At 45.4% G+C, this 13,539-nt stretch overlaps 1 protein-coding gene across 4 annotated transcripts in view; it reads right to left on the bottom strand.

Annotated features, from left to right (window-relative positions):
- Positions 1 to 5,043, bottom strand: part of MARCHF8 (membrane associated ring-CH-type finger 8) — a 185,161-nt gene extending 180,118 nt beyond the window's left edge. For 3 of the 4 annotated variants that reach the window (XM_045024671.1, XM_045024672.1, XM_045024669.1), the window contains exons 1-2: positions 4,914 to 5,028; positions 3,802 to 3,894 (exon numbers count right to left, since the gene is read on the bottom strand). The gene's annotated coding sequence lies outside the window, so the exon portion shown is untranslated. Of the gene's footprint in view, positions 1 to 3,801; positions 3,895 to 4,913 lie in introns of all 4 variants that reach the window. The other variant, XM_045024670.1, reaches the window with a different exon arrangement.
- Positions 5,044 to 13,539: the final 8,496 nt, after the last annotated feature.

A 13,539-nucleotide genomic window follows, 5' to 3' on the forward strand; every position in this document is an offset into this window, starting at 1 on the left:
TCATAACAATTCTATCTGACCCATCTTATCTTGTAGCTGGTGTCACCAGGAAAGAATAATAGATCTTATGTGGCTCAGACCTTAGTATAAACAGAGCCATTAAGGAAAATAGGAGAACCATTAAAGAGGTGCGAGGAAATAGCAGTGAAACCAAGACACCCGTAATTACTTTGGGTTAGAATAGAAGGTCTCTGTTATGAAACATTCTTCAATACACAAACCCACAAGGCAACAGGCAGGTTTGGAGGGAGGTGGTTCTCATAAACACCTTACATGGAATTATCTACATATTTTGGGGAACTAACCAAAGGAAGTATGAGAAAGGAGCTGAGCTATTTTTCTTGGTACTGAAGGCTTGTCTACATTGATCCAGCAAGGGTCGATTTATCATGTCTAGTATAGATGTGATAAATCGACCGCCGATCGCTCTAGCATCGACTCTGGTACTCCACCTTAACGAGAAGCGCAAGTGGAATTGAAGGGAGGACACACCGCAGTGAAGACACCATGGTAAGTAGCTCTAAGTATGTCGACTTCAGCTACATTCACGTAGCTGTAATCGTGTAACTTAGATCAATCCTCTTCCCTCTCCCCCTCCCCCCGTGTAGACCACCCCTGAGTTTCAGAAGAGGATGAGCAGTTAAGATGTCTCTGTGGACAGAGAGACCACATTTAAGAAGACAGGGCAGGTTTTTATGAGGCTGTTTCATAGGATTCTGTATGCCTTATCCTATATTTCCTTTTTGTTACTTAAGAAGGCTCTAGGCCATAAAACCTTTCTACTGGAATAGAGGTGAAGACTGTTAAAGACACCTAACTCCCAATGAAGGTCAATGGAAGTTAAGTGCCTAAACCTTTGGAGGGAAAAAAAAAAAAGAAAAGAAAAAAACTATTTCCAACCTCCTTTTAATTGTTTCCTCTGTTTTCTCCATTGTATTGTCTGTTATGTATATTAGCCTGATAAACACTAAAATAGGGTAAGCAAGCAGGAACAATGGCTATTGCTCCTCCTGCACATTGTAAAGTATTTGCTGTGTTCGAGCATGGCCCCATGGGCTTACAGATTCACGGGATGAATATAACCTTTTAAAACATAGCACTGTCCAAAGCGTTATTCAATAAAATTATTTAATTACTCTAGCTGGGGTCAAGAGCAACTTGCTCCAGCCTCCCTATGTTGTCCCATATCAGCAACTAACTCCAATTTCATGGACTCTTCTCCCTTCCTGTCAAGGCTAACGATTGACTTTTCCAGAGCAGCAGTGCTCTGGAGGTGACATATCCACACCAGGAAATCTCTGGCTGTGATATGTAGAATGAGGCAGTAGTATGCCTGCCTTGCTGCATGAGCCACCTGTCAAGCCAGCAGAAAGGAAAATATCTTCCCATGTGCATCCCAACAGCAGTAAGGCCTTCAGCTCCATTTTCAGTAGGGTAACCAAACAGCAAGTGTGAAAAATCGGGACGGGGGTGGGGGTAATAGGAGCCTATATAAGAAAAAGCCCAAATATCTGGACTGTCCCTACAAAATCTGGACATCTGGTCACCCTAATTTTCAGACACAATAAGTACCAGCTCCCAGAAGCTCTGAACCAGGGGGCACCTTTACCAACATGTATCAGAGGGGTAGCCGTGTTAGTCTGGATCTGTAAAAGCAGCAAAGAGTCTTGTGGCACCTTATAGACTAACAGACGTTTGGGAGCATGAGCTTTCGTGGGTGAATACATGCATCCGACGAAGTGGGTATTTACCCACGAAAGCTCATGCTCCAAAACGTCTGTTAGTCTATAAGGTGCCACAAGACTCTTTGCTGCTTTTACCAACATGGAAGTGCAAACTTTCACCTACACAGCCCTTCCACTCTGCAGGGTAGGCTAGAAGCAGTGTTTTACAGAACAAGGGGTCCTGGTGCATGAGTAGGGCTCCTAGACACTATGAGAATACAAATAATAAGTAATATCAACAACAACAAAATAGTTAACTTCAGTTTCCTGTTCTTCCCTGTGTGTGTGCCCATCATTACAGGTCACAGTACCAATGATTAAAGGCCACAATTCATATCCTGTTAATTCTCCATTAACACTTAGGATACTGGCTAAAACTATTCATCACTTTAAGGACTAACCAGCTCTTAAGGGTTTTAATAAGATTTCTAGGAAATGCAGAAGGCAGTTTTTCCTTGGCAGGTGGGATTAATTCAGGATGCTGATCTAGCATCCTACCTCTCTTTCTCCCATGACTAGCAGTCTCTTCATCATCTGCCTCACCCCAGTGGCAGACACTTTTGTAGGCCACGAAACAGCAATCAGGAAAGCAGGCTGGCAGAGGCAAGACCATGGCATGTTGCCCAGAATAGATGTTATCATATAGGACTAGCAGTGGGAGGGAGGATGCACTACCTCATCCGTGAATGGTGGAGGAGTTACTCATTCAGAGTTACATCTATAATGGCAAAGCCCTTGGTATTTCCTGGCAAATCTGCATAGAGCACAGGTACAAATTTAGGATGTAGTAATCCATTAGAGCCACCAAATTTAACCCCCATAGAGACACTTCACTCTTTCTACACCTGGCAGAAGTAGTCTTGGAACATGAAGATTTTCTAGCCTTTGAGTACTAATTGTTGAAACCGTGTCAAAAAGGACAACTTTGACTTTGTATAGCTGTGCAATGAGTTCTCAGAGCTTAGATTCTATTTTCAGGCACTAGTATCCTGCACAGGAAAATCTTTTCTTGTCAATATTCTTACTGTTGACAAGGCCACAGATATTGTCAGCCTTGCACTCCTCCAGACCTCTTTCCAGTTGCACAAGACCCTTCCAGACTAACTACTTGCATAGTGCTGATGCTTGGCTCCAGGACGCAGCGTTGCTGTCATATCCAAGGCTGAATTCAAGTTCTCTCCTCTCTCCTTTAAGCCCTTCCTTCCAACATCTCACTCTCCACCTCCTCTCTCAAGCTCCATGTGGCTTATCTCCTATGTGATTATACAGTTGTCTTGTTATATAAACTTACTATCCTTGGTAGTTTAGAATTAAGACACCTGTTATACAATGTCTAAACTGCAAACGATCCTACATTTAAGTCTTAAAGGACTCAATTTTAAATCAGTAAATGTCAATAATCCTTTGACTTTTTCCCTGCACTTGAAATCCACCGCAAAGAGAAAAGATGAAATGTTGCACTTGAGGACAACTGATGTAATTTTCTTGTTGTCCTTTCTATCTGGCAACTAATTCCTAAATTATGAAAAATTATCATGATTGTATTTATCAACTGTTAGAAATCTAAGTTTCTACAGTCAGTTTACACTGAATAAAATTTATCCAAGATTTATGTTCTTTATTTCCTGCTAATGCAAATATTCAAGATGTGGTTCTCCTCTGAAAAGCAACTGTGTAAAAAATGACACCTTCCTACCCAACTGATTGCTCCTGGTTTGTATTCAGTCATTAGTTATACCTTCAATGATAACATTCAACTTGAGATAGCGAGGATGATTTTGCAGGGAACACAGTTATGAGTGTGTGTGTGGGGGGGGGATCCTTTTACTTGTAAACTTAGCACAGCTAATATATTGTAAACATGAAACCAACATTTTTCCAAGCAGAACTTTTGTACTGATGGAAACAAAATACTAGGAATTATAAACCTCTATATTAACCACTGAAACTCAGAAAAATAAAAAACAAGTCCTTATGCCCTGGCACCTGATTCTGCACTGACTTAGGCCCTATGTGACTGTCATGCAGGGCATAAGTCAGCACAAAATTTGACCCCATAATCTCCCATTATACTTACACGTGAATCATTTCACTATTTCCTTAGCAAGCGGAGAGCTGACATGCCAAGATGTGAAAGTTAATAGCAAGCAAGCTGTCCCATAGACTCAGGCTGTAAATAAAGCACAAGCTACAACTAGTGTCATATTCAGCTCAACAGCAGAAACGATGAGCATCTTATATGGGCCCACGTTGGATCATAATCAAAATATTAATAACTTTGCAGCCAAAAAAGTCAAGAGTCAAATGGGCTTCATTTGGTAAATAGCGTATTTCCTGGCTCCGTCTGAGTTAGGAGACGGAAATGCATTCTTGGATAGGCTGCTGACAGTGGGGACAAGACTGCCTCCCTCCTCCCTGGAGCTGCCTGTTGCTTCCAAGTCTCTCCCCGATAACAGTAACCTTCCCCACCCCCCACGATTCAGGTGATATGCACATTACCTGTGGAGTGATGCACCCTCCCACCCCCATCCGTCACATCACCGAGACTGGGAGGGATAGATACCCCTTTAAACTGACTGTTACTATGAATGGGAAACACCCCCAAGCAGTCAGACCACTCTTATGGGAAAGGGATGTGAATCATCTAAATGAAGGAAGGGCCAATGACACTTGAAAATCCGTAGCTCTTTGGGGAGAGGTTCCCAAGCCCCTTCCCCTCCCCAACCCTGTGGGGTGGACAGGGATACCCAGTCCCTTCCTAGGAATTGGGGGTGGGATCCCTTGGCCCTTTTAGTGAATTGGGGGGTGGGATCCCGTGAACCTTTCCTGACTCTTTAGGGAATGGGTGGATCCACTAACACCTTAGAGGAATCGGGGGTGGGGCGCCCTGGCCCTTTAAAGGAATTGGGAGTGGGGCGCCCTGGCGCCTCTGAGGGTGCCTGTGTGCTGTACTACCCCCTGCCCCCCCCTCGGGTGGGATCCAGTCACTTGCTCCCCGGAACCACTGGGGACACCCCTCCTCGGCCCGGTGCGGGTCCCCGAGGAGGTGATGGCCCCCAAACCCCTTGCCCTTTGGCGGGGGGATACCAGCCCCAGCCCCCTGCCCTGCCCGTCGGGATGGAGCTGTGGGGGTATCCTGGGGCCCCCGGGGCTGGGGCGGGGCGGGGCGGCGGCCAAACCCGCGATTACCTCGCTGCCCCGCACTGGGCCCAGGCCGGCTCCTCCAGCTGCTGCTACCCATGGCCGGGACGGGCGGCGGGCTGCTCCTGCGAGGGCTGTGCGGCTCCGGCCGGCCGGGGTGACCCGGACTCTCGGCTCCTGCCCGGCTCCTGTTTACACGGGGAAGCCCAGCTGTCTGTCAGCGCGCCGCCCCGCCTCCGCCGCCATGGCCGGGGGCGGGGCGGAGCTGGCTGGGCCTGCGGGGTTCTGGGAGCCGGCATCGGGCGCTCCCGTAGGAGCGCAGGGCAGGGCCGGGCCTCGGGGCGGGGGCGCGGCGCCCTCAGGCCCCTGGCACTCTGGTTGCCCGGTGCTTGGTGCAATGGCTCTTGCCCGCTGTGCTCCTAGGCTGCTGCACGCCAGTGGGAGGGTACACGCCTCCTCCCTGGGCCCCCTCACCGCCCTGGCGGGGAATGTGGCGCCCCAAGGCTGCTCACCCCGGGAGGAGCCTGGTGTGCTGGCTGACAGCATGCCCACTGGGGAGAAACGCTGTGCCCCGAGCGCCCCCACCCCCCACGTGCCAGTAGAGGGCTGTGGGTGGATGCTGCAGCATGCGTCCGTGGGGGAAGACCTGGTACCTTGAGGCCCCTGTGCACCCCGTGGGCAGAGATCTTCTACACTGATGCCAGCGTGGCCAATTGAGGGGAAGACATTGCAACCTGAGGCCACCATGCCCTTGGCAAATAGGGACATTTGTGCCCTTGGACCACTCTGGGGGCATGTCACAGCCTTGGGCAGCAAGTGACTGGCAGAGGACAGCCCGGCAGTCGTTATCACCACATAAAATTGCATCACTCATCTAATCTCAGACATTCAGTTTACCTGGGAAGAAGGTTTTCTCATCATTTTACAGGTAAGGAAGCGGATGCACTGAGAGGGAAAGGGAGACTTACTTATGATGGCATAGTGAGTCAGGTGCAAAGCCAAGAAAAGAACCCAGATATGCAGACCCTGCTCTCACCCCTGCTTCTGTATTCATGTAGACTCACCATCTTCCCACAAACCCCCCCCCCCAAATAAAAGCTGTTAATTTTATTTCATGATATGGGTCAGGCCTATATAAATCACCTCACCCTCTCCCATAGCTCTCCCTGTTCTAATGCTAGCATAAAAACAATTACACACAATCTTTTTGCAACACTTGAAAGATTTATAACTATATTGGATAGGGTTGTGACTTTTTTACTGGTATAACCCCTAGTGTGGATGTAGTTATACCAGTATAAAAGTGCCTTATACTGTGAGGCCTGGTCTACACTACGCGTTTAAACCGATTTTAGCAGCGTTAAACCGATTTAACACTGCACCCGTCCACACAACGAGGCCCTTTATATCGATATAAAGGGCTCTTTAAACCGGTTTCTGTACTCCTCCCCGACGAGAGGAGTAGCGCTGAAATCGGTATTACCATATCGGATTAGGGTTAGTGTGGCCGCAAATCGACGGTATTGGCCTCCGGGCGGTATCCCACAGTGCACCATTGTGACTGCTATGGACAGCAATCTGAACTCGGATGCACTGGCCAGGTAGACAGGAAAAGCCCCACGAACTTTTGAATTTCATTTCCTGTTTGCCCAGGGTGGAGCTCTGATCAGCACAGGTGGCGATGCAGTCCCAAATCCAAAAAGAGCTCCAGCATGGACTGTACGGGAGATACTGGATCTGATCGCTGTATGGGGAGGCAAATCTGTTCTATCACAGCTCCGTTACAGAAGATGAAATGACAAAGCACTTGAAAAAATCTCCAGAGGCCACAGCAGGGACTCAGCACAGTGCTGCGTGACAAGCGTAACGGAAAGCCAAAGAATCAAATGGACGCTCATGGAGGGAGGGAGGGGGTACTGAGGACTCCAGCTATCCCACAGTCCCTGCAGTCTCCGAAAAGTATTTGCATTCTTGGCTGGGCTACAAGTGCCCGAAGGGTCAAAAACATTTTCCTGGGTGTTTCAGGGTGTATGTCATCAATTTACACCCTTCAACCCCCCCCCCCCGAAAGAAAAGGGAAAAAAATCGTTTCTTGCCTTTTTTCAATGTCACCCTATGTCTACTGCATGCTGCTGGTAGACGGGGTGACAGCAGCTAAACAGCAGCATCCTCTCCCCAGTGGCAGACGGTACAGTACAGTAGGACTGGTATCCGTTCTCGTCATCAGCCCGTGAGTGCTCCTGGCTGGCCTCAGGTGAGGCTGGCCGGGGGCACCTGGGTAAAAATAGGAATGATTCCTGGTCATTCCCAGTAGATGGTACAGAACAGCTGGTAACCATCCTCATCATAGCAACTGGGGGCTGAGCTTCATCAGCCCCCTCCCTTTCATGTGTAAAGAAAAGCTTCTGTACTGCCTGGACTATCATAGCAGCAGGATGCTGGGCTCCTCTCCCCCACACCGCTTAATGTCCTGCCTGGACTATCATAGCAGCTGGAGGCTGCCTTCCCCTCATTTTATCTCACTAACAAGTCACTGTTTCTTATTCCTGCATTCTTTATTACTTCATGACACAAATGGGGGGGACACTGCCACGGTAGCCCAGGAAGGTTGGGGAAGGAGGGAAGCAACGGGTGGGGTTGTTGCAGGGGCACCCCCCGTGAATGGCATGCAGCTCATCATTTCTGCGGGGTCTGACACGGAGCAGCTGTGCTCTCTGGTTCTCTGATACACTGGTTTTCTAGTACACTTGCCCCATATTCTAGGCAGGATGATTCTATTTTTAGATACTATAAAGGAAGGATTGACTCGGGGAGTCATTCCCATTTTTGTCTTTGCACCCCCGGCCAACCTCAGCCAGGGGCACCCATGACAGCAGCAGATAGTACAGAACGACAGATAACCGTCATCTCATTGCCAATTTACAATGGCAGCAGACGGTACAGAACGACTGATAACCGTCTCTGCTATCATGCAAAAGCAAATGAATGCTGCTGTGTAGCGCTGCTGTATCGCCTCTGTCAGCGGCATCCAGTACACATGGTGACAGTGACAAAAGGCAAAACAGGCTCCATGGTTGCCATGCTATGGCGTCTGCCAGGGCAATCCAGGGAAAAAGAGTGCGAAATGATTGTCTGCCGTTGCTTTCCCGGAGGAAGGAATGACTGATGACATTTACCCAGAACCACCCGTGACAATGATTTTTGCCCCATCAGGCACTGGGATCTCAACCCAGAATTCCAAGGGGGGGAGACTGCGGGAACTATGGGATAGCTATGGAATAGCTACCCACAGTGCAACGCTCCAGAAATCGACGCTAGCCTCGGACCATGGACGCACACTGCCGAATTAATGTGCTTAGTGTGGCCGCGTGCACTCGACTTTATACAATCTGTTTTACAAAACCAGTTTATGTAAAATCGGAATAATCCCGTAGTGTAGACGTACCCTAAATTATTCCCTTCTTATGCAGGAATAGTTATACTGATATAAAGCAGGTTTATGCTGATAAAACTGCATCCACACTAGAAGCCGGGGTTTACCAGTTTAACTATACTAGTATAGTTACAGTGATACAATCTTCTAGTGTAGACAAGGTGTAAGGGAGTTAGGCATCCAGCTCCCCAGATGGAAACATGCAGTAAAGAATATAGCCAATATTCTTGTGTCATCATTTGCTCTTTTGTGATAAGTTAACTATTTAAATCATATAACTGTAGACTTGAATTTTGTAAATGAATAAGGTTGCAGGATGAAAGGCTATGAAGAAAATGGGCAATAAAAAGATATAGCCAAAGGAAGAAAGAGACAGAAAGGGGTCATGTAAGAGGAAGAAAAGGTGGAAATATTCAAGAAAGTAATCTTATGAAAGATCTTTGATGCAATAAAATTGCACCATAATGTTATTTGTGGCTGCTGCTATACCTGTCGTAATTTCTTGTTTTCATTTCCTAAATGGTAGATACTTGTTCCAGAGGGCCAGAGCTGTTCATACAGGTTTTCTGAGGTATGTTTGGAATACGTGAGTCTTTGTAAAATAAGGATAAAGTAAGAATAACGGGAAATGAGAATGATGTAAGGAGGGAGAGGGAGTTCATTCCTCTGCCCAGCAATGAGAAATTTTATCGCAAGACATGAGAATAAGTGAAAAAGAACCTGAAGAAAGATGACAACTTTTAAAGCAGACTTAGCAAAACAAAAAGAGGGGGACCTTTGACGTGATGTGAGTTATTCTCTGAGCATGGTCCAAGTTTTCTATAATCTGTATCGTGAGTCTGTATTTTTGATGTCAATAATCTACAGGAATACAAAGCAATTACACCTGCCTATTGCAGGATGGAGGGAAATGATGCTAAAATGAATGACAATGTTAGTCAGGCACACCCCAGAGGTATGCCTGCCAAAAGGTATCTATCTCCTGGTGTGGAGTGTGGCAACCCCTTTATGCTAGCAACACTTTACAATAGATTTTTAGAAAAGAAACTGAAGAATACTTCTCCAACTAAACATCAGGCAGAGGGCAAGTTGGAATTCCAGTTAGAATGTGGCCAGGATAACAGAATTAACAATGTTCCTAACTCTTGTGAAAAGCACTATGTATCTTTAATGACCACAAGGGGTCAAGAGCTTGGTTTTGAAAAATGACACTGCCAGAATCACAGGGTTTCTTATCTCCAGGTTGGGGCATAGCTTCTGTACTGATGCAGAAGGAAAAGTGCCACCTGCTGGATTATGCAGTACAATTTCCTGCAGCATCCTATGTTTCTATGGAGATGTGTTGGACTCCTCATTCAGTTATTAACTAGGCCCAGCCCTGCTTGGGTTGTAGTCAAAGTATTTTCCCACTACTGGATATAGTGTATAGATTATAATAATCATGTATTATTTTGGAGGCAGTGTGATATAATTGGGCTTCTGTTTTTCAAGGTTTATTTATTTCATATTTTTAGCAACTTTTGAGTTTATACAAATGTCAAATTGGTTTTTTTGGGGGGGCTCTCTCTTTGTATATACTGTAATGTATATTATATATTACTCGCTACAGCAGGGAAAATTACAATGAGATTACTCATTGTGGTAGTATATAATATATACAACACTGCATAGTAGTATATAATGTAATGAGTAATTCCTTTGTAATTTTCCCTAGTGTGCTTTAACATAGTACTGTTTCAAACAGCACTATGTTAAAGAGCATTAGGGAACTTGTAGTGCAAGCCAGCAGGGTCTGTGTGGACCAATTCATGTGCAACACATCAGTGCACTTTAGAAATCACACCCCTGTAGTCAACATTGCTGCTCCATGTAGATAAGCCAAGCCCTTAGATATAAGCAACATTTACATAAACATCAGGTTTTTTTCTCTCTCTCTCTTTTTTTTTTTTTTAAATCTGGGATGTTTCATCAGTTAAAACTGAAAATCAGAAGCCCTAACGGTATAACGGATAGGTACTCGATTGAGAGGAGACCTAAGTTCTATTCCCAGCATGGCCACTGACTTGCTGTGTGACTTTGGGCAAGTTTCTGTACATCTGTTTCCCCTCCTATTCTTTGTCTGGTTTCTAGATTGTAAGCAATTTGGAACAGGGGCAGTTTCTCACTATGGGTACGTACTGTGCATAGCACAACAGGCCCTGTAAGTGGTTGTCACATCACCCCTTATTGTCAGAGCTTTGCATTGCAGGGGTTTGCACGTCTGCCTTTGTGCACGATTCAACCCGCCCAGTGAGAAGCATCTATTGCAGAAACCTTTCATCATAACAATAGTTAATTGTTATGTCCAAAGCCTCTCAACAAATCAACCCTTCCTCTGGACTCTTGTGTTCATTTCCCCCCTTTCTCAGTTACCCTGGAGTCTTCTGCCCATCTCTGCTATTGAGATGGAGTCTTCCTGAGGGGTGTCTTTTCTTGTGGACTCTGGTTCTGCCCCCTCATAGAAATCTCTCTGCTCGCTGTGGTTCATCCCCAGATTGAGCTCTCTCTCTTTTATGAGGCCCAAGTGTCCATTAAGTTATCACCTGACCCTTCTTCCTCCTGCTCCCACTGGCTGTGAAGCCATCATTAATTATGGCATAGGTGCAATAGATGTGACTAACTGGCTTTTAACCCTTTCTAGCCCATGATGGGGTTTCGCCCCAATCTCAGCAGGAGCCTCTAGGTGCTGTTGGAATATAAACAATAAGAGTTATGCAGAAATAAAGTTTCACACACTAATAACTTTTATAAACAAAATGAAATGCACATCAGAAACCGGACTAAAACGTACAATTAACCAACATTTAAGCCTAAAATGAAGGAAGCTGCAATAAGCTATTGATATGCCTGTCCATGCTGATGGAAAGGATATGTTATCCCACTCACTTTCCCCTTGTCTTGTATGTTTTGTGAAGGTTTAAATGAATGAAAATTAAAAGAGATCTAAACTGCACCAATGAAGACCAGGTTGGAAATGCCTCAGAACTATTTCCAAAACAAGAACAAGTTTATTATCAAAGAACAGAGATTTGAGTGATAGTAAAAATGATGGAAACAAGTGGTTACATAAAAAACAAAATTAGAGACTAAACAAACAGGTTAATCAGTCTAAAGACATTTCTTACCTAAGGTTCTCCACAACATTTCCAATCAAGCTTGCTTGAGACTCCTTTTTTGTAAAGCAAACTTGCTATCCATTTACATCCCAAGTGAAAGGCCCCAGGGATGACTTCTTTGCCCCCCAAATAGAGCAAACCTTTGAAGAGTATCTCAAGATAAGGTGCTTTCCCTACTCCCCCTCCCCACCACCACCACTCCCTGCTGTTCTCATCCTGTTAGTTTCTGAAGTTCTTACAAGCCTTCATTTGCATTTGGTTCAGACTGGTTCACCAATTGTGAATGAGAGAACACTCAATTTACATGTAAAGCAGGGTTGGGCAAACTTTTTGGCCCAAAGGCCACATCTGGTTGGGTAAATTGCATGCAGGGCCATGAATGTAGGTCTGGGGCAGGAGGTTGGGGTGTGTGGGGGTGTGCAGGAAGGGGCTCAGGACAAGGGGTTGGGGTGCAGGAGGGGGCTCAGGGCAGGGGGTTGCAGTGCAGGAAGGGAGTAAGTTTAGGGGGTAAGCTGTTCCTAGGGACATATTAAATATTATAAGGTGCTCAAATTGATCAGTATATTGCCACCAACTTGAACCATTGTTGGCAATCCCAGTAGGGAGTATATGGAGACACGGCCTACTTCACTCTGCTACTTCGCTCAGCCCCAGGTTGAGGAAGATGCTTATATACCAAGGTGATGAGGGTCTAAGAAATAGCTGTGATGGCTAGATTCGATAGATAAAGACATTGATGAGGGGGTGGGTGAAGCTTGCCCTGGTGCCCTCCAAGCTGTATCTGTGCTGTGGGTAGGTAGACCTGGCCTTCGGCGCTACCAGTCAGTCATGTTTCACCAACAATAAATACTCATTTTTGTTAAATGGATTTGATAGAAATTTCTGTCCCCAGAGTGAGACCCTAATATTCCTCAGAAGCAGCATGGTCTTTCAGTGCAGTTACAGTAGAACCCCCGAGTTACGAACTGACTAGTCAACCACACACCTCATTTGGAACTAGAAGTACGCAATCAGGGCAGCAGCAGAGGAAAAAAAAAAAAGCAAATACAATACAGTACTATGTTAAACAAACTACTACAAAAATAAAGGGAAAGCAGCAGTTTTCTTCTGCATAGTAAAGTTTTGAAGCTGTATTAAGTCAATGTTCATTTGCAAACTTTTGAAAGAACAACCATAACGTTTTGATCAGACTTACGAACATTGAGAGAGTTATGAACAGCCTCCATTCCCAAGGTGTTTATAACGCTGAGGTTCTACTGTACTAGATATTTTTCAAAACCCTTAAACCCCCACAAGCATAGACATGACAGAGCCAAATATCGTGTCAGAAAAGTGCACCATGTTGAAAATGCCCCTTGCCCACTGTGCCTACTACAAGTAAATTATGATATTAGCCAACTGGACAATCCCTACGTAAAAAGATAAATGGACACAAGTCAGATATTCGGAATGGCAATATACAAAAACCTGTAGGAGAGCACTTCAACCTCCCTGGACACACAATAGCAGATTTAAAGGTAGCCATCCTGCAGCAAAAAAACTTCAGGACCAGACTCCAAAGAGAAACTGCTGAACTTCAATTCATCTGCAAATTTGACACCATCAGCTCAGGATTAAACAAAGACTGTGATTGGCTAGCCAACTACAAAAGCAATTTCTCCTCCCTAGGTGTTCACACCTCAGTTGCTAGAAGAGGGCCTCATCCTCCCTGATTGAACTAACCTCATTATCTCTAGACTGATTCTTGCCTGCATATTTATACCTGCCTCTGGAAATTTCCACCACATGCGTCTGACGAAGTGGGTATTCACTCACGAAAGCTTATGCTCCAATACGTCTGTTAGTCTATAACGTGCCACAGGACTCTTTGTTGCTTATTCTGCAGTACTGGACCCAGAGCCTATATACTTCCTAGTGATACTGCAATGTTTTAGATGATTACTTTAGAATTCTGTAGTGTTTCTGGTTAGTAAGATTATTTTAGCAGCCCTTAATAAATGTAGTGTTTTAGTGTTATTTGCATTAATATCACCACATTTTTAATGGGCTGGACCAGTTTCATCCCACCTTAAGGTGGGAGGTTGCT

This window comes from Mauremys mutica, chromosome 7, assembly GCF_020497125.1.
Source record: "Mauremys mutica isolate MM-2020 ecotype Southern chromosome 7, ASM2049712v1, whole genome shotgun sequence".
NCBI lineage: Eukaryota > Metazoa > Chordata > Testudines > Geoemydidae > Mauremys > Mauremys mutica.